The 20,891-nt window shown below is 41.7% G+C and overlaps 2 pseudogenes; both read left to right on the top strand.

The window, feature by feature from the left end:
* The first annotated feature begins 7,942 nt into the window (after nucleotides 1–7,942).
* On the top strand, nucleotides 7,943–9,440 carry LOC144371368 (atypical chemokine receptor 3-like; annotated as a pseudogene).
* An 8,476-nt stretch (nucleotides 9,441–17,916) lies between these two features.
* Nucleotides 17,917–20,308, top strand: LOC144371526 (tyrosine-protein phosphatase non-receptor type 12 pseudogene; annotated as a pseudogene).
* Nucleotides 20,309–20,891: the final 583 nt, after the last annotated feature.

The following is a 20,891-nucleotide window of genomic DNA, read 5'->3' as shown; positions in this document are numbered from 1 at the left end:
GTAGAAAGCACCAGGAACAGCTTTGCATGGTCTCAAACTTGCTGGGTCACTGTGGCTGTGGGCAGGCAATCATTTCCTTGTGTGTGATTGGGAGTGGGAACTGTGCTGCAGTGTTCCTAGCCAGGTGGGACAGGGACATCTGCCTAAGACCTATAGTGTTTCCACTTAGATGCCTCCCGTGACATTCCTGCAAATGGTTGAGGACTGAGCAGGTTGTGGCCTGACAGGTAAACAAAAAAGCAGTGCTTAGGGTGAACAAACTGTGGCTGGGCAGCCATGTGGCTGGCATGTTCCAGAAGATTGGTGGCAAGGATCTTGTTCACCTGCAGTGGACAGGATGAAAGGACTACTAGGGATGAGCTCTTCTCTGCATGGTCATTGGCAGAGTGGCGACCCCTGAGCTGTTGGGCTGGCTGCGACCCTGGTGCTGACTCACGGGGCCCTGTGTTGCAGCCAAGACCCTTGTTGGTGGCTGCAGATGTTGGGCAAGGCTGGTGCTCCAGCACCACCTATTCCAGGGCAAGGTAGGTGGCAATGGAGATGGCGCCTGGCGGGGTGCGGGCCTGCTCTGGGCCCAGATAGGGCAGTCTCAGCTGGGCACAGGCATGGGGTGCCTCCTTATTGGGCTTGGATGGGCACAGAAGGGATGCTGCAAGGGTGGCCTAGGTTGGGCACAGGTTGGGGTGCTGCTGGCCTGGCCTAGGGTGATCGCAGGTCCAGGTGCTGCCAGGATGGCCTAGGGTGGGTGCAGGCTAGGATACTCTGTGGAGCAGGGAGGGGCCACATGGTGAGCTTTAATTGAGTGAGATTCTGGTCCCCAGGCATTAGCAGGTAGAGTTCTCTTGCCCTTTCTGCAGTGCCTCATTCTGTGGGTGATAAGTTGTTCACAGTATTGTGCTGTTCCACTTTTCTTTGAACAGTTGTACATAGGGATAGTTTCGTGTTTGTCCACCTTTCTGGAAGTACGATTGTTGTAGCAAAGGCCTGCAGTCTTTTCAATATGAAATCCCTGAGACAAAATAATTTATCCTTGGTTTTTATTTTACCAATACAATTTACCTTTATTCTTCTTGTAAGAATTGCTGTAGAGTGCAGACTTAATTCTCACCCAGAACATTTACTGACCTTGATAACTGACACTTGAATATTTTACAGTGTTTAGCACTGTAGTTAACAATTAAATTCCATAATGGGAAACTCTAAATACAAGAGGTATGTGCCCATTCCAAATGATCTTTTATCTTCAACTGAAAATCTTAACATTGATGTGAGTACTCAATGTGTTTAGATTTTCACAAAAGGGAAAACAGGTCCTCAGCCACTTAAGGAAGAGTGCCTTCCTGCCTTCCACAACCACTTGCTGGTCTGCACGCCTGCACATGGCCTTCTAAATTATCCCTTTCCTTACTTTTTTTTAATGAGAGTAGTTGCAAGGATTGGCTTAAATAATGTAAAAACCCAACCACACTGTTACTGGTTATTGTTTACTCTTATTCTGTTATCATCTTTCCTTTGCTTACAACTTTTCTCCCTTTGAAGGATCAAGAAGATGCTTTCTCCTTCACAGGTTTTCACTATTTCACCCAGCTAGAATAAATTCTAATGTCTTATAGCATTTTTTCTAAATCTTTGATGTAGTACTTGGAAGCTTCTGTCTAGTGTTAAACATAAATAAACTCCTTCAGACCACAGATTGTCTTTCTTAGAGACTTCAGGACATTGCATGCTCAACCAGTTAGAGCTGAGCTTTTTGAGTGAATTAATGTGTAAGATGACATTAACTAGCCAAGTTTGATTTTTCCTTTTCTGCCACACATGTGTAGATGTTCTCCAGGTTTCCACCTGTGACCTTTTCTACCTTGTAATTTCATCAGTTCTTTGGCGCTATCTTTACTAAACAAATGGATTCACCAGTATTCCCATATTTAACCTTGGGTCTGATTCAACCTACCATAACTCAAATGCAATATTCCACAACTAAAGTCATCATTACATTATCTAGAGCTGCACCTGACCTAGGGAAATGCTTTTTTGACTGTTTTTTTGTTTTGTTTTGTTTTGTTTTTTCGTGCTAGGGATTGAACCCAGAGTTGATTATACACTGAGCCACCTCACCAGCCCTTTTTACAGTTTTTTCTTTAGAGACAGGGTCTCACTAAGTTGCTGAGGCTCATTTTGAGCTTGTAATCTGCCTGACTCAGCTTCCTAGGCTACTGGAATTACAGGTGTGTGCCATTGTGCCTAGCCTGGGGCTAGTAGTTTTTGGTTTTGGAGTAAGTACATAAATGTTTGAAGAGTTTTTTATCTATATTTTTATCTTACTTTTAAGGTGATGTTACTCAGACCCTTTTGAAAGCACTTGTCTGATCCATTGTTTTTACATGGGAAAAAATCTTCCTTTGTGAAAATAATATCTTCAGCAGAGGCTGTGTCCTATAGAGGGAAGGCTGTCTACTAGAGAGGGGAGACACAGGGCAAAACACCTGACATGCAGAGGGGTGTTTTGAGTATTAAATTGACAATGCCCTTTCCAAACATGTAAGGAGGACTTTCAAATGACAATCAGTATAAGAGTGAATCTTTATGGAAGATAAGAATGAGGTTTAACGTTTAAGATACAGAGGAAGAGGTATAACATCAGTACAGGGAAAAATAAAGTCTGAACTAGAAGGCAAGATAAATAATTATGTCATTTCTGCATTTAGGGGAAAAGGAGATTTCAAAAGCACCTGTTGTAACTAGTTATGTGTGTGAGTAATAGAGTGCCTACCTAGTATGTGCAAAATCCTGTATTAAATCCCCAGTACTGCAAAAACAAAATGTTGGTTCACACTATTAAGTACTGCATAGAGGTCAAGGAGTGTAAGGCCCAGAAGGCAGTCAAAATCACTTTTTAGTCTTAGAAGTTGAAATTTATTTACCTTTGGAGTGAAAAGCAATCAGTTTAAGTTTAATTATAAGAAATTGGAAACTTTCTTAAAATGCTTTACTTCTTATAATATTTTTAATTGAATTAGTTGTAAAATTTGGAGCCTGGACTTATCCTTTGACTTTTCTTCCCATTTACAATTCATATGTTTTGCTAATTGAAAATTCTAATATTGAGTAATATGTGACATTTGTTAGCTCAGAGATCCTGTTGCAAACCTCGGATGAGTTATGTATCTGTGATTCTTCTCAGTGGAACTTAAATGCAATAGACATGTTGCCATGAAGTGAAAAATGTGCTAATGTTCACCTGGAAAAACTGTGTTTTAATGCAGTACATTCTCTTGTTCACACTGATTCTTCTCATTTTTATTGCATACTTTATATCTTTATATGCTGACATTGCAGCTGCTCCTTCTCATCCATGTTTTGTATATTCTAGCACATATTCTCATTCCTGAGATTCTACACAATGGAATGTCATTTGGCTATGTTTAAATATATGCAAATATTTCTGTTCTTGGAGTGGTCACTCTCAAATATTTAGCACACATAATTGACTTTACAGAGTCTAACATTAACCAACGTATACTGAACTGAACCTACATCCTTTTTGTGGTGCAGTACATCTGTAATCCCAGTGACTGAGAAGGCTGAGCTAGGTTCAGAGCCAACATGAACAGCATAGTGAGGCCATATCACAAAATAAAAATTATAATGTAACAATAAGGCACAAGGGGGATTCATCTGTTATCTCCTTCACATGATAGACTTTTGTTTTGTTTTTGTACCAGGGATTCAACACGCTGGAACCTATCCACAGAGCGAGTACCCAGACCAAGCAGGCTGCAGTATCCGTCGCAGGTCCACAGGGGTCGCAGCCAGCGCGGGAGACCGCAAAATTGCAGGCAGGCGGGCCTGGTGAGTTTGAAAATAGCCTTGCACCAGGGGGCGGGTCCAGCGCTAAGCCACTTCTCTCTGCTAATCCTCCTCAGGCAGGCGAGGAGGCTTCACCAGATGGCAGGTGTGTGGGCAGGCGATCTTTCTTTTCAGCCTAAGGTGAGAGCAGCTACCAGTGCAGTACAGAGATTAAGATAGGCAGTGTTAAAAGATGAAACTGAAAGGTACTGAGAATTATGCACAAAGAATTAACATAACTTTTGGCCATTAGGAGATTCCTGGTATTGCCAGAAGAGGAAAATGAAAGACAAACTGGCAGGATTATGAATGAACCTTCTTCATGAATACAGGTGGTTCTATGACTTATATTATGTGTGTGTATGTGTGTATAATCTAAATGTACAACTTTCCATAAGATAAGAGTAGAAAAATGTTTATTAGCATTTAAAAAAAAAGACAACTTTATGGAGAAACCTACCAAGTATTTAAGAAACAGATAATTCCAGTAATTTTTAAGTTTTTAAAGAGTATTTAAAAAGAAGTAAAACATCCATTTTTTCAAAACAGATATTACAATGATTATAAATCCTGCCAGGATTGGATTATAAAAATCAGATCAGACAAATATATTACATAGTGTGTATGGTAGGTGTCCCAAAATGATTTTTGAGTGAGTTAAAATATTAACTTCAAGAAGGCTGAAATGAGATAACATAGTTGACTTCAAGCATTTGAAGGGTTTCCACATGGAAGACACTTGTTCTCTTTACTTCATTAGGTAGTATTAGGATCTTTAATGTCTGGAGTTGTTCAGATTTAGACAACTACCTCATGAAGCACTGACCCTTTCTTGTTTCTTTTTGTAGCACTAGGGATGGAACCCAGGACCTTGAGCATGCTAGGCACGTAATCGATTACAGAGCTATATGCCCAGCCCCTTCTTGCTCTATAATAATTTAAAGCAGAATATGAACATATTGTAGGATGCTATAAAAATATTGTGGAATTGAGTTTTCAAATGACTTTTAGGCTGTAATCCTTACAGGATTTTATTATGGTTTGATCTCCATTGTCCTTCACAAGTGTCATATACTAAAGGCTTGGTCCCAGCTGATGGCACTACTTCTAGGAGGTGGACAATGTAGGATGTAGGGCCTAGTTGAAGGAAGTGAAGTCATTGGGTTTGTGCCCTTGAAGATTATACTTGGACTCAACTCCAAACCATCCCTTTCTGTCTCTTTCCTGGCAGCCATGAAGTGAGCAGTTGGTTCTACTACATTCTCTTTGCCATGATATTCTGTCTTGCCACAAGCCCCAAACAACAGATCCAAGCCACCATGGGCTGAAACCAGGCAGAAACAAATCTTTTCTCCTTTAAGGTGATTTTTCTCGGAAAGTCTGATTAATATAGATTCTAAAGAATCACTTCAGAATTAGGAGAGGGGTGAAAGTAAAGGAATAGAAAAGCTAATCAAATAAATTTTTAATCCCCATTTTTTCGTCTGTAATAATAGTTTTAACATTCTGGTATTTCTGCTACAGTATAGAATCAATAAAGATTCTTTCAGGGCTGGGGATGTGGCTCAAGCAGTAGCATGCTGGTCTGGCATGCACAGTGTGCTTGGTTCAATCCTCAGCACCACATACAAATAAAATAAAAATATTGTGTCCACCGTAAACTAAAAAATAAATATTAAATCTCTCTCTCTCTCTCTCTCTCTCTCTCTCTCTCTCTCTCTCTCTCTCTCTCTCTCTTAAAAAAATTTCAAAAAGAGTCTTTTACATTTAGATTTGATGAGGACATACATAGCATGTGTGCTTGCTCTCTCTCATGCTCTTTCCTTCACTCTCTGTCTCTCTCCCTGTGCACACACACACTCACACATTGCTTGCTTCAACCTTGGACAGTAACAGCTGTGTCTCTGCACCACACCTTCCATGGTGGTGCCACTCCCAACCCCTGAGGGGAGAGAAGGGTGTGACTGCAGGATGGACCCCCTGTCCCAAAAATCCTGTGAGACTCCAGGCCCAGAGGGCAGAGGCAGAAGCAACAGGGCTAGATCAGAGTCCCTGAGCCTTCCCATTGTCCAAGTCCACTCTGGCCTGGAGGATACTGAAGATTGGCAGCTGCCAGGTGCAAGGGATGTGTCAGAATTGATTTGAGGAGGGGCCTAGAAGAACACTGCTCAGCCACAGGAGGAGGTTTCTCTTATTCTGTGCCCTTGCCCTTGTCTGGGACCATTCTCTTTGGACTGCATCAGGGCCACAGTGTGCATGCCCTGGAGGGAAAGGGAGGGCAGGCCAGAAAAGCAGCCCAGGTGTGAGAGAGTGGCAAATGGGTTAAAATACTAGTGCAGGCTCTCAAAGGCTCAGGGTCCTTCATTTCTTTGGGCTCTAGGATTTAATGCTGTCCCTGCCAAGTACCCAGGCTATGCCAGTAGGGCAGAGAATTGCCACAGCCACCTCCAACAAAGCATTTTTGGGTTTCCATGCCTGTGGGGCTCCTCTACTTCCAGTGACTATGAGAGCAGATGAGATTTGGGGAAGAAATAGTGCCTTAAACTAAGTCAAACTGCAAATGTGTTCCATTTTAAGGAAATGGGAAGGAAGAAGCAGGGCTGCTGCCAGAGGCCTCTGCACTGGAGCCATGTGAAAGAGCAGGGGCAGCATCCATCTGGGTTCACAGGTGCAGGGTGAGAGTCTGCGCAGACACTTTGGGGAGGTGGCAGGAGTATCTTCAGGGCAGCTTGGGGTGGCTGGATAAACCAAGATCAGTCTGGGAGGCCAGGAGCCCATCTTCTGGCATCACCCTCCACAGCCTTGTTAGGCAGATATCCTTTTGGAATCCTTGAAGCTGTCTTAGGACAGGACATCTGCTGATGAGGGTTTGTTTGTCCTGATTCTGTGTTGCCCCCTGTGAGTGGCCTCCTGTGTCTGAATGTCAGCTTCCAAACACTTGGGGTCACTGGGCTGTGGGGATTTCCTGGCTGCTGGGCCAGTGACCTGGTTGTAGAGCAGAGGGTATATCACTACCCTGGGATTATCAGGCCTTCTTTCTGCACATGAAGCCTGGGTTGGACAACCAGGAGGGGATCCTACAACCACCTCTATCCCCTACCTCCCACAGAGGGAGCTGCCAGGCCTCCCACAGTCTTCCTTGTTGGGATTCAGGAGTGGGCCACCTGTTAAGGTTTTGAGGCTGTGGAGGTAGGCAGCAGGTGTCTTCCATAGTTAGGGACTCTGTTCCATGCTTTCCTAAGGAGGGCCTGATTCAGCTGCATGTCCTCTGTGGGTTCCTGGGCCCTCTTTGTGGGTGGATGTTATGCAACAGTTTCCCAAGTGGAGAAGAGCCAAGATGAGGTTTTGCATTTCTGCTAAAGAGGAGAAGCTGATTGCTTCTCCTGGACAGTTGCAGGTGACAGGTCATTGAGTAATATGTATCCCCCTTCATATTTGGGGATAGGCCCTTTGTCCCTAAGGTAATGCTGAGGTGAGTGAAGGTGTTCTAGTGCAGCAGACATGGTCAGGATAACCAGTATATCTTATGTTGGACACTATTGGTTGGAGGAGCCATAATTCCAACCTTGGAATGTTCCTGCTTTGGTTTCTGAAACAGTTGTCAAGGCCACTTGGCACACATTGACTCTTATCCTGGATCCTGCAGAAGTTGCTATGTGTAACATGGAGTCACTTTGAGTAACTCATGGTAGCCTGAATCTTGGCTAGTCACCACCTGTGGCAAGTGACAGAACTGCCACCTACATAGAGGAGACAAGTCAAGTCTGGTGTTTCTTTGGCCCTGTACCATGTTGATTTCACACTCTGAGCACAGCCAGGCTGATGGTGTCTGAAGAAGACAGCCAATGAAAGATAGAAAACCAACATTGTGTCTGTCTTTGGACACTGTATCAATGAGACTCTGGCTGTTTGTTTATGATTGATTGATTGATTTCTTTTCTCCTTTCTATGTGAGACACCTCAGAACTTGGGCAAAACTGCTGGGCCTTATTAGGACCCCAGAAAAATGTTTTGACTGGAAGTCGAGGTTCCCTGATGAGTGATTTCTCTCTCCCATCTCTCTGGGTTGCTGTAGGTCCTTCTCACTCCCCCTACCATGGATATGCATCTCTTTGACTACACAGAGCCAGGAAACTTCTCTGACATTAACTGGCCATGAAACAGCAGCAACTGCATCCTGATTGATACAGTGCACTGCCCAACCATGCCCCACAAAAGCATCCTACTCTACACACTTTCCTTCATTTACATTTTCATCTTCGTGATTGGCATGATTGCCAACTCTGTGGTGGTCTGGGTGAACATCCAGGCCAAGAACACAGGCTATGACACCCACTGCTACATCTTGAACCTTGCCATCACGGACTTGTGGGTGGTCATCACCATCCCCATCTGGGTGGTCAGCCTGGTGCAGGACAACCAGTGGCAAATGGGTGAGCTAACCTGCAAGGTCACGCACCTCACCTTCTCTGTCAACCTCGTTGGCAGCATCTTCTTCCTCACATGCATGAGCATCGACTGCTACCTCTTCATCACCTACTTCACCAGCACCTCCAGCCGCAGGAAGAAGATGGTGTGCCACATCGTGTGCGTTCTGGTGTGGCTGCTGGCCTTGTGCTTGTCTCTGCCCAACACCAACTACCTGAAGACTGTGGTGTCTGCTTCCAACAATGAGACCTACTGCTGGTCGTTCTACCCTGAGCACCGCATCAAGGAGTGGCTGATCGGCATGGAGCTTGTCTCTTTTGTCTTGGACTTCATTGTCCCCTTCTCCATCATCACTGTCTTCTACTTCCTACTCTCCAGGGCCATCTCAGCCTCTGGTGATCAGGAGAATCAGAGTATCCGGAAGGTCATCTTTTCCTATGTGGAGGTCTTCCTTGTGTGCTGGCTCCCCTATCACGTGGCAGTGCTGCTGGACATCTTCTCCATCCTGCACAACCTCCCCTTCACCTGCCAGCTGGAGAACACGCTCCTCACAGCACTATATGTCACACAGAGCCTGTCCCTGGTGCACTGCTGCATCAATCCTGTGCTCTACAGCTTCATCAACCACAAGTACAGGTACAAGCTGATGAAGGCCTTCACCTTCCAGTATTCTGCCCAAATAGGCCTCACCCAGCTCACCAACATCACCAGAGTGTCAGAGACAGAGTACTTAGTGCTGGAGCAAAACTCCAAATGACCTGCTGTGCAGAGGCCACGTCATGGAGCTTGTGAACATGGCTTATGGTCTTCATAAGAGAGCAAGGGAGCTTTGGGCCTTGATGCCCAAGTGACATGAAGAGGAGAAGGCGTGACATTGTGCATCTTACTCTCTATCCAGTGCTGTCTGTCAAAGTCAGCTTCAGGAAACACTTGACTGGACATCTATACAACAGAACCTTCTGCTCTTCCTGAAATTTTTATATGTTGAATTGTATTTAAGTCTTCATTTTCTCACTATTGGCATACTGCATAAAAAGTATTGGAAAGTTAAATGTATTTTAAATATTGCATGGGAGGTATAATCCTACTCAGATTGCTGTAGTTTTAAGATTAGTTTGACTTTAGTTTTACTAAGGGTGTCATTTTTAACTAATTTAAAGTTATGTATTTATATACATGTATATGCATATATATAAATGTACACCATTCTTCACTGAAATGTGTTCTTTATAAAAGTTTTATATCTCTGTGGTAGGTTGTATTTGCACAGGATATGGAACAAAAATGGCTTCATAATGCTGTTTGGGATGTTAATAGTTTTGCAGAGTTACATTTAAAACAAAAGAAGACTATTACAGGCTACAAACCTATGCATAGAATGAACAGAGTTCTCTTAGTCTGTAAGTTATTTCTTTAATAAAGAACTTTGTTTCCTAAAAGTGCATTCCTGAAAGTGTGAAAGTGTGCCAGCATTGAGGTAGCATTCATGATGTTGCTATGTGGACACACCTGGCACACACATTCAAGCTGAGCAAGAATAAAGAGAGAACTGCCACAGAGCAAACTGGAGGGTTAGTGTGGGTGAGTGGCATGAAAGGCACATCATTCAAAGTGCTGAGTGTGTTTTAGAAGCTCTTCAGGTGGTGTTGGGGAGGGAGGTGGTGGGCAGATGTCTGGAGATGGAAATGCAGGAAATGTGAGCCTGGATCAGCCAGGGCTCCTCTGCTCCCAGCACCAGTGTGACATCCCCTCCCACAATCCCTGTTGAAGGTTGAAGGCAGCGCTGCTTTTACATTCTTAGCAGACCTAAGAAAAAGCTGCACAGGAAATGCATACTTTCTACTTACCATAGACCAACTAATTACATTTCTCCCCTGTCATCTGCACCAGATATAACCCAAGATCTCCTGAAACCTGGAAAGTACCTGACTCATTATGTATATTTTATGTATTTACTACACATTCTCCTAGACATACACATTTACCGTACAGTTTAATTTATAAAGTAGACATAGAGATCAACAATTTTGAAAATTAGAATGACTATATAATTTTCTGTAATAAAAGTTATTTAAAACTTAGGAATTATGTATTTCTAGAGTATCCCATTTAGCCTTTTGGGGGGCTGCAAGTAACTGAACTGCAGAAAGTGAGCCTGTAACAAATAGAAGGCTATTGACTGTGCTTGAGGCAGTAACCAAACTCTGGCTTCTGCATTTCCACATGAACCTTCACTGGGAGGACTCCTTGGAGGAGCACTATCAGAGCCACAGGAGCCACAGCCTTCTACAGACCTGGCTTTTGGGTAGGAGCTCAGGGAAGTGTCCTTCCCATCTTAGCACAGGTGAGGCCATACACAGGTGGGTCTTTTTGAGATCCAGGGGCTACTGCCCTTTTGGAATGTCCCTGAACATATGGGCTCACCAAGACTCACAGCCCAGGGGTCCCTTGGGGTTACAGATAGCACCATTTGCAAAGGCTGCCCAATCTGAGTTCTGAGGCCAGGCATTGTGGCATGCTGACTCCAATATGCTTGACACATGTTCACAGGTTCATGCATACTGTCATGAATGCTATAATAACAGCAGATCAATAAGTGAAAATGCAAGAGAAAGGAAAAATAACACAAGGAACACACAAAGTTGGGGGAAATCATAACATGATAAACACTTATTACCATTAAAATGGGGTCATGTTTACCCTGAGGCTTCTAGAGGTCAAGTTCAAACAGGAAACTCCCAACCAGTGAATTGAGGAGGAGAATGGAGAACAGAAAAGCTGAACTTACGTTGAGTGTTCAGGCCCCTCCCACTCAGTGTGGACCCCTCCTAGCCCAGGAGTTCAGGCATATAGATGCATAGTGCTGGGTTTAGGTGGGTTTCCTTATCCATTCACAGAAGTCTCCTGTGCCACCCAACTTTAGTGACTCCTATTGCCCTTGCTTAGTGGGACCATGGACTACTTTCTTACCACTCTGTAGAGCCGGGTGACCACTCGGTAGCTTTCACCCACTCTAAGGTGCAGAGCAGTTAGGAGGTTTGTGGAGAGCAGGCTGTGCTGGCTCCAAGCCATTCCACACTATGCAGAAGAACACTGCCCATACCTGAGCTACCCTGTTTTATAAAGCAGCAGATTTTCCTGGGCTACACACTTCTGAGTCCAAGTGATGAGGCAGAATGACTCATGCCTTGTCAGACCAAGTGGATAACCACCAGATGCTGGGTATACAAAATTTACTGGAAAGAATTAACCCAACTGGGCACAATGGTGCATGTCTGTAATCCTAGACTCACAGAAAGCTGAGGCAGGAGGATCACTGGTGTCAGGCTAGCCTAGGCAACTTAGTGAGTTCCCATCTCAAAATAAAAAATAAAACTCTGACAGGTAGCTCAGTGGAAACATGCCATGCTATGAGGTTCAATCCCCAGAACAACACACAAAGAAATAAGAAAGAAGGCAATGACCCAGCTGTGCAGCAGCAGCATAAGGCACAAATAGATACATAAGTGAATCAGGTTAGTAAAAAAATTACTCCCTGTGCATTCACTAAATTAAATCAGAGACACATGGACTCCTGGGCACATCAGAACCTCATCCAGAAAACCAGGACCATGAGCTTACCAGACACTGCAGACTCATCACTGGAACACCAGGAGAGGCACGTGGGACTGTGGCAGTGGCATTTCCTTCTTCATCTTGTGTTTTAGTAATCTGACTTTTTTCTCGTTCTTCCTTCATTAGCATGGACAGAGGTTTATCTATTTTATTTTTCAAAGAACATCTTTTTGTCTTGTCATTTATTTCACTTGTTTCTTTTGTTTGAATTTCATTGGTTTCAGCTCTGATTTTTTATTTATTTCCTGTCTTTACTGCTTTGGGTGTTGATTTGTTCTTTTTCTGGGGCTTTGAGATGTAGTGTTAGAGATTTTTACATGTTGTATAAGTGTTCCCATTTACCTCTAAGAATTTTTTTGTATTTCACCCTTGATTTCTTCAACTGTCCATTCACCAATCAATAGTGTATTATTTAGTCTCAATTTGTTAGATATTTTACTTTATCATTGATATCTAATTTCATTCCATTGTGATCTGAGAGAATGCAGAGTATTATCTGTTATTTTGTATTTATTAGGACTTCCTTTGTTGTGTAAGTTATAGTCTATTTTAGACAATCAGCCTTGCTGTGGAGAAAAAAAGTATATTTGTTCATTGATTGATGAAATATTATCTATATCTATATCTATATCTATCTATCATATATATATATATATATATATATATATATATATATATATAAATATCTTTCAATTATAAATTACTGATTATATTTTTTTGTTCTATGGTATATTTAATTAGATTTTTTGGGAAAAAGACTCTACTAAGTGGAAAAAAGATGAGCAACTGAATGGGAAAAATATTTAGAAAGGTCATACCTGACATATTATTTGTATCTGGAATGTATAAATGCATATAGACATGTATACACAATTAAAATTATTGAGGTGTACGTGTGTGTGTGTGTGTGTGTGTGTGTGTGTGAGTTTGTGGATAAAATTTTATTTTCAAAATTAACCTTTAAATTATGTTTAATTGCAGGTGAATATTTATATTGTTTGAAACTTTTTGATTGTTTTGTTGTCCTGGTAGTTGTACACAGGGACATGTGTGTTCTTGGCAAGAACAACAGCACTTACATCACATCCCAAGCCTTTTCATGTTTGAGACAGGATGTGTATATATTCCCTGGCTACATGGATAACATCAGCCTGCCTCAGCATCCCAAAGATCTGCAAATACAGATGTGGCCCTCTTCAACCAGGGCATATTGAGTCATTTGGGGAGTAATTGGATGGAACCAATACTTCAGAGACACTAGAAGTTATCATGGACAATGCATATGGAAATTTTTCTGCTGAAGGAAATATTAAAATTACAATGGAAACAAGGAACTTCACACAGTGTACTATGTCATGTTGTAATAGTAATTTTCCAAGGAACACTGCACATCATTTTTTGTGTTCACACACACACTCCCACACACACACACACACACACAAAGAAATCACACATATACTTTTACCAGTGAGCTCCATTCTCCTTTAATTTCCTTCCTCTTCAGTTTTTGTATTGGGATGCACACTGTTTTTTGAAGCCTCCCTCCTTGTGCCTATTATACCTGACATATATTGTCTTTGCTTCCCTGGTGCTACCTCAGATATTGATCTGCTTTTGTACTGGGCAGTAACTTCTTTCCCTGTAACTTATGCCTTTCCCTCTCTAGTCCCCTAGGGTATAGACTTCAGAGGGCTGCTTTTCCATCACAATGCTGTCAACAGTTTATATATTTCCACTCAAAATTGGGTGTGAGGTAAGAGTCTGATCCAGTATCAGGTGCCATGGAGGGTGACAGTTCTAGACAGGGATGTACAGAGACTTGATGAGTGATGGGATCAGCCAGAGGCAGGGAATGTTGAAAGTGCAAAAGGCTCAATCATAACACAGAGACAAGGATTAACTCTATATATTTGTCTGATGGTAATACAGGTATGATGTTGCTCATGGCTGGCCTGTTGAACCACGTCCCCAGCCTTCCTTACCATGTAAATATTCTTGGAAGGAAACATGGACCATTTTGGGTCAGCACCTCATCTATCTTCTGGTTCCTTTCATGTTTTCTGGAACCTAGTCTGAAGCTTAATGCAGCTTTGTCTGAGCAGATATTAACAGTGGTCAAAGGGATTAGGGAACAAAAAAATACAAAAAAAAAAAAAAACAAGAATGTCCACGAATCACCCCAAACTGACCTGATCACACTGGGCCATTATTTAATAATACAAAGAATGTATTTGTTCTTTAAGTCATTGTTCTATTGGATTCCTTGCTATAAGAGCTTGGTTCTTACCCTAAAACATGCACTCCATATGCTATTCATAAAAGGAAGTTGTATTTATTAGCATTCTGCTGAAAAAAAATGAGAGCAATAATGGAGTTTAACTGTATAATAAAGAACTAGATGGCATATAACTTGAAATAGAATATGTGCATATTTGTGTGACATACACATCAGTTAATTATTCTTCTAATAATATCCTTTAACCAGAACTTCCATGGGGTACTTTTCATTGATATTCTTTACTTAGCCCACAGTCCCCTTAATAAATGATAACCTCCTTCCCAAGTTCAATACTGTATTGCTAATATTCTGTGTCTCATTATAGTGTGTGACCCAGTGTCAAACTTTTCTTTATGAGAAATTTCATTCTCAACTATCAGTTTGCCTTTTAAGTACATAACAGTTACTTTTCTTGCCTTTCTAGCTAGCTACCTTTTCAAAGAGAATCTTTCTTAGAGTCAATTTTTTAATTTATCCTTTTTGTGTTACATAATTTCCCTGGTGGTTCATGTTCATTTTCCCATTCCTCAGATTATGAGTTATATGAGGATGGTTCTCATTTCTATGTCTAACTTTTATGACTTGCATTTCCAACTGCGTAACATATATTTTCAATAAGTGTTCAGCCAGAAAAGCAAACATAGATATTCATATATTGGAAAGATTTTTAAGTCACTTAGTAGCAGACACTGTGCTAGTTATTATAATGACCAGTAAAAAGCATAAAGCCTCTGCCCCATGAAGCTTATATGCTATGGGTCAGGAATTACCTAAAGGCCCTATGGGAAGGGGAACAGAAAGTCCAAGGCAGTAAAGATCAGGATCTTTCTAGCTGAAGGGGGAAGTAATGAAACACAGAAGAAGCAGGCACAGGATAGATTTGCATGTCTTGTAAGCCAGAAATGTTTAAGCAAGCTTGGTCATCTTTGCCTTGAAAAGATTACTGTGGATCTGGGAATGTATCACATGTTTGGAGAGCAAAGGTGAGTTAAAGATAAAGGTTATTTGGAATTTTTGTAGGCAAAATGGACAGGATTGGATTATAAGTGAATATAGAGTGGCAGGTAAGAGATGACATGAATCATTTCAAAGCTTCTTGGCATGGACCACTGGAAGGATTGTGGTACCATTCACTGAGGTGGGGACTGTTGGACAAGGACAAGGGGTAAAAGCTAAGATAGGTGCTAAATAGGCAGCTGGATATCTTGACTGATACTTTATAGTATCTGGTGTGGAGATATGATTTTTAAGTTTTATATGATGATGATAACAAGGCTTGGGTGTGATTTCCTAGGAAAAGAATATATAGTGAAAAGGAGCAAAGTCAAGACACAAACTCCAGAAACAAAGCCCTAAGTGTTAGAGATTGTGCCAGAAGATATGGCTGAGAAGGAGGGGCCAGAGTAGCAGGAGAAAAACCAGTGGTGGAAGACAATGTTTTCAGAAGGAGGAAATACTCAACATTGTACATGAAGCTCAATGAATTAAGGAAGAATTCCAAAATAGTCAAAGGACCTAGTGGAGTAGAGGCCTTGAGACATTAATACTACAGATGGAATGATGGGTGGAAGCCAGTTCAGAGATACCTGAAAGGGAGGGAGAGATAATAAAAGGAGAGGGCCAGCATATGTAGCTCTGGAAGGAAGATGAGATAGGAAAGATTCGAGGAGGAGACATGGGATCCATGGTGATGTGTCTTAATGGGAGCTTCTGGGACACATTTAAATGTGCATGGGAAAGGTCCAGTTAGGAGAAAAATGGAGATTCATAAGTTTTCTGAGATGATTTTGCTTCAAATTCCTAACTCTCTACTTTTCCATAGTCCTCTTAGATTACCCCAAATGGAGATTTCTATTCCAGTACAAGTGTGAATAGAGTTGTAATCAATATTTTAATTTAATTCTTTCCGATTTACCCAAATAGAAATTGAAGGTGTTTACTGAGAGTGATAAAAATTCTGTGAGTGTTTATGTGTGAATATGTGCACATTCAGGCGTGTTTGGGAAGGGGTGTTTGTAAAAGTTTCAAGACTCTAGGGAAGTAGTGTAGTCATATGTCACTAATTTGAAGTTTTGAAAACAATTCCAAAATCAGCTTTATCATTCATTTATCTTTCACATAAAAAAGCGCACACTTTGAAAACCTTAAATTGTTATCACAACTTGAAGCAAAACAATTTGCAGGGAAAAAAGGAACTCTTTTCCATTTAAATCACTCTTGTTATTTGCAGGTAAGACATCAGATGTCATAAAACTCAAATATCTAAACTATTCTTTATCAAATGTAAATACAAATATACTTAAGGAAAGCGGCTTACATCAAAGAAGAGGTCTATAGCATACTGTCACCCATACTTAATAGTCCACATGGGGAATTCCTTCTTAACAGGGACTTGGAAGAAGGTATGTGAAAGAATGCTAAGGAAAGCCATCTACCCTCAGGGGTAGATGGGGTTTAGTCATGGTCCACCATTCTGTCCTGCCACACCGAAGTTTGTTTCCACAATGCTGACAGGTTGCCTCTAGAGCAAGACTGGCACAGAGTCAAACAAAGAATTGCTGAGAATACTGGATCATGAAGAAATTTTACTGTGACCAGAATCTGAAAAATTATATACAGTACCACTGGGAGCCAAAGGATGACCTGCATGAGAAATAAAACAACATAAGTTAGACATTCTAGGTTCACAACATCAGAATGAAGTCCACCAAATACAAGCAACAAAGAAAGTAGCCATGGATTAGCATCATTGAAGTAGGGTTTCATTAACAAAGTGAATACAACATTAAAGTAAGTGTTTAATCTGATGGAGCTAAATCATGTAATTAAATATTAAAAAGGAACACATACATCTGTATTTATTTTTTTTTTTGTGTGTGTGTATGTATACTGCCCTAAGTGTATTTATACTGTCATAAAGCTATGAAATGATGCAGAAACCACAGCATAACTTGAGTATTTTTAGCTCCCTTGGCTTTGAGTTACACTACTATTATAACCCATAAAGGGACACTGGGTCTGGGGGCAATTACACACACCTGCAATCCCAGCAGCTCTGAAGGCTGAAGCATGAGGATCATGAGTTCAAAGCCAGCCCCAGCAAAAGTGATGTGCTAAACCACTCAGTGAATCTCTAAATAAAATAGCACATTGTACTGTGGATGTGACTCAGTGGTTGAAATCCCCTGAGTTCAATCCACATCACCCTCCCTACCAAAAGTAGAAATTGGGCTGGAGACAATTTACAGTAGTGCTTGCCTAGCATATAACCATGGCCTCGGTTTGAATTCCAATATTGGGAAAAAATAAAAACAACTGAGTAGACTTGAAAGTGAGATTTTTGGGGTGGCGGCGGGGGCGCGCCTGTGGGGAGAGGCGGCGGCTGCGGCTGTGGCTGCGAGTGGGGGGTAGGGGGGAAGAACCAGGGAAGGGGGCAGGGCGAGCGGAGAGCAGTGTTCCTGAGGCGGCAGCGGCGTCTCGGACGGAGGAGGAGGAGGGCGGGGAAGGAGGATGGAGCAAGCTGGGGGTTGGGGTTGGCGCTAGCCACAGCGGCTGGCCTCATACTGTGGGAGAACGACTGGCTGCTCCTGGAAGTTGTGGTGTCGGGAGCCGGGCAGGTGCCGCCACAGCCGCCACCTGGGCGGAGGGGAGAAGGAGGGAGCGGCAGGGTTGGCGGGGTCCGGAGGGAGGGACGGGCAGGGGGAGCGAGCTGGGGAAGACGGAGCTGGCTCTGCGGCGGGGGGGGGGGGGGGGGGGGGGGGGGGGGGCAGCGACCGCAGCCTGGGGGACGCGGGAGGATGGAGCAAGTGGAAATCCTGAGGAAATTCATCCAGAGGGTCCAGGCCATGAAGAGTCCGGACCACAATGGGGAGGACAACTTCGCCCGGGACTTCATGCGATTAAGAAGATTATCTACCAAATATAGAACAGAAAAGATTTATCCCACAGCCACTGGAGAAAAAGAAGAAAATGTTAAAAAGAACAGATATAAGGACATACTGCCATTTGATCACAGCCGAGTTAAGTTGACCTTAAAGACTCCTTCTCAAGATTCAGACTATATCAATGCAAATTTTATTAAGGGTGTCTATGGGCCAAAAGCATATGTGGCGACCCAAGGACCTTTAGCAAATACAGTAATCGATTTTTGGAGGATGATATGGGAGTACAACGTTGTAATCATTGTAATGGCCTGTCGAGAATTTGAGATGGGAAGGAAAAAATGTGAGCGCTACTGGCCTTTGTGTGGTGAAGACCCTATAACATTTGCAGCATTCAAAATTTCTTGTAAAGATGAACAAGCAAGGACAGACTACTTCATTAGGACACTGTTACTTGAATTTCAAAATGAATCTCGTAGGCTCTATCAGTTTCATTATGTGAACTGGCCAGACCATGATGTTCCTTCATCATTTGATTCTATTCTGGATATGATAAGCTTAATGAGGAAACACCAAGAACCTGAAGATGTTCCTATATGTATTCATTGCAGTGCAGGCTGTGGAAGAACAGGTGCCATTTGTGCCATAGATTATACGTGGAATTTACTAAAAGCTGGGAAAATACCAGAAGAATTTAATGTATTTAATTTAATACAAGAAATGAGAACTCAAAGGCACTCTGCAGTGCAAACAAAGGAGCAATATGAGCTTGTTCATAGAGCTATCGCCCAACTGTTTGAAAAACAGCTACAGTTGTATGAAATTCATGGAACCCAGAAAATTGCTGATGAAGGGAATGAAATTAGCACTGAAAGTTTGGTCAGCTCCATAGATACAGAAAAACAAGATTCTCCTTCTCCAAAACCACCAAGGACTCGAAGTTGCCTTGTAGAAGGGGATGCTAAGGAAGAAATATTGCAACCACCAGAACCTCATCCAGTGCCGCCCATCTTGACACCTTCTCCCCCTTCAGCTTTTCCAACAGTCACTACTGTGTGGCAGGACAATGACAGATACCACCCAAAGCCAGTATTGCACGTGGTTTCTTCAGAACAGCATTCAACAGACCTCAACAGAAACTATAATAAGTAAACAGATCCTCCAGGGAAAAATGAATCAACTATTGAACAAATAGATAAAAAATTGGAGCGAAATTTAATTTTTGAGATTAAGAAAGTCCCTCTCCAAAAGGGACCAAAAAGTTTCGATGGGAACGCACTCTTGAATAGGGGACATGCAATTAAAATTAAATCTACTTCATCTTGTATAATTGATAAAATGTCTAAGCCACAGGAAGTAAATTCAGGGGATCTAAAAGTTGATGACATATCACAGAATTCTTGTGTGGACTGTAGTGCAGCACAGTCAAATAAAGCTCCTATTACTGCACCAGAATAATCACAGAAGAATTCAGACACATCTCCAAGGCCAGATTGCTTGCCTCTTGATAAAAAAGGGCATGTAATGTGGTCATTTCATGGACCTGAAAATGCAATACCTGATTCATCTGAAGGCAAATCCTCAGATATTCACTGTCAAACTATGAAAACTGAGTTTAACACCAATTCCTACAGCACAAGTTGAAACCTTTGTGGATCATCAAAATAGTTCACCTCTATTCAGAGCACCCCTTAGCTTTACTAATCCTCTTCACTCTGAGGACTTGAATTCAGATGAAAGGAACTCTGATGGTGCTGTGACCAAGAATAAAACTAATATTTCAACAGCAAGTGCCACGGTTTCTGCTGCCACTAGTACTGAAAGCATTTCTACTAGGAAAGTATTGCCAATGTCCATTGCTAGACATGATATGGCAGAAACAATACTTTTGGGTGCTGAAAAAGATGGTGATGTTAGTGAAGATTCACCACCGCCCCTACCTGAAAGAATTCCTGAATCTTTTGTATTGGCAAGTGAACATAATATACCTATAAGATCAGAATGGAATGAACTCCAAAGTCAGGAATGGTCTGAACAAATAGAATCTAAAGGCTTGAAAACCTCTGGAAATGGAAAATGTGATCATCCAGCAGGAGATATTCACACAGAGACTTGTACAGAATGTCCATCTACTTCCAGTGAGAAGAAAGATCAAATAGCATAGAGTCCAACAGAAGCCACAGATATTGGTTTTGGTAATTGCTGTGGAAAACCCAAAGGACCAAGAGATCCACCTTCAGAATGAACATGATTCAGGGAGCTAAAAGACACTTTAAATTTACTGGAAAATCCAAGTGGCACTGAAAGCCAGATTTACAGTATTCCATCTTTAAAATGTGGGACTAACAGCAGTGTAGATTGTTACCATGATATTACTTTGCTGGGACCATCTACCTGCCTTAGGAAAAAGTATTAAATATGGTTTATTTTGTAACTTCAAGTATTATTGAATTAATTTCTCTTAACCCTGTTACATGCTGCTTGTAGATATGTTAATATAGTAATACTTTTATGATAAATTGAGTTTAAGGACTACTCTTTTTGCTGTTTTATCATGTATGCATTATTTTGTATATGTACAGGGCAAGTAGGTATATAATTTGATAAAGTTGCAGTCATAAAATATTATTAACAGAAGATGTAAGAAATTTCTGCATGGTCTAAATCTTTGTGTACCTTATTTGTAAATTATTTGCCCTGAAGTTTTAGAAAATAGTTTTTGAATTTTAAAATTGCTGGATTCATGCAGCCAGCATTGCAGGTTATCAGAGATCAAAGATTGTAATAATAATACATTTTGTAAATTGTAAGCAAAAAGTTATTTTTATATTATATACTGTCTA

Source organism: Ictidomys tridecemlineatus, chromosome 16 (assembly GCF_052094955.1).
Source record: "Ictidomys tridecemlineatus isolate mIctTri1 chromosome 16, mIctTri1.hap1, whole genome shotgun sequence".
In the NCBI taxonomy this organism is placed as follows: Eukaryota; Metazoa; Chordata; class Mammalia; order Rodentia; family Sciuridae; genus Ictidomys; species Ictidomys tridecemlineatus.
Note: the sequence above shows the minus strand (reverse complement) of the source record. Positions and strands in the feature narration are given on the sequence as shown.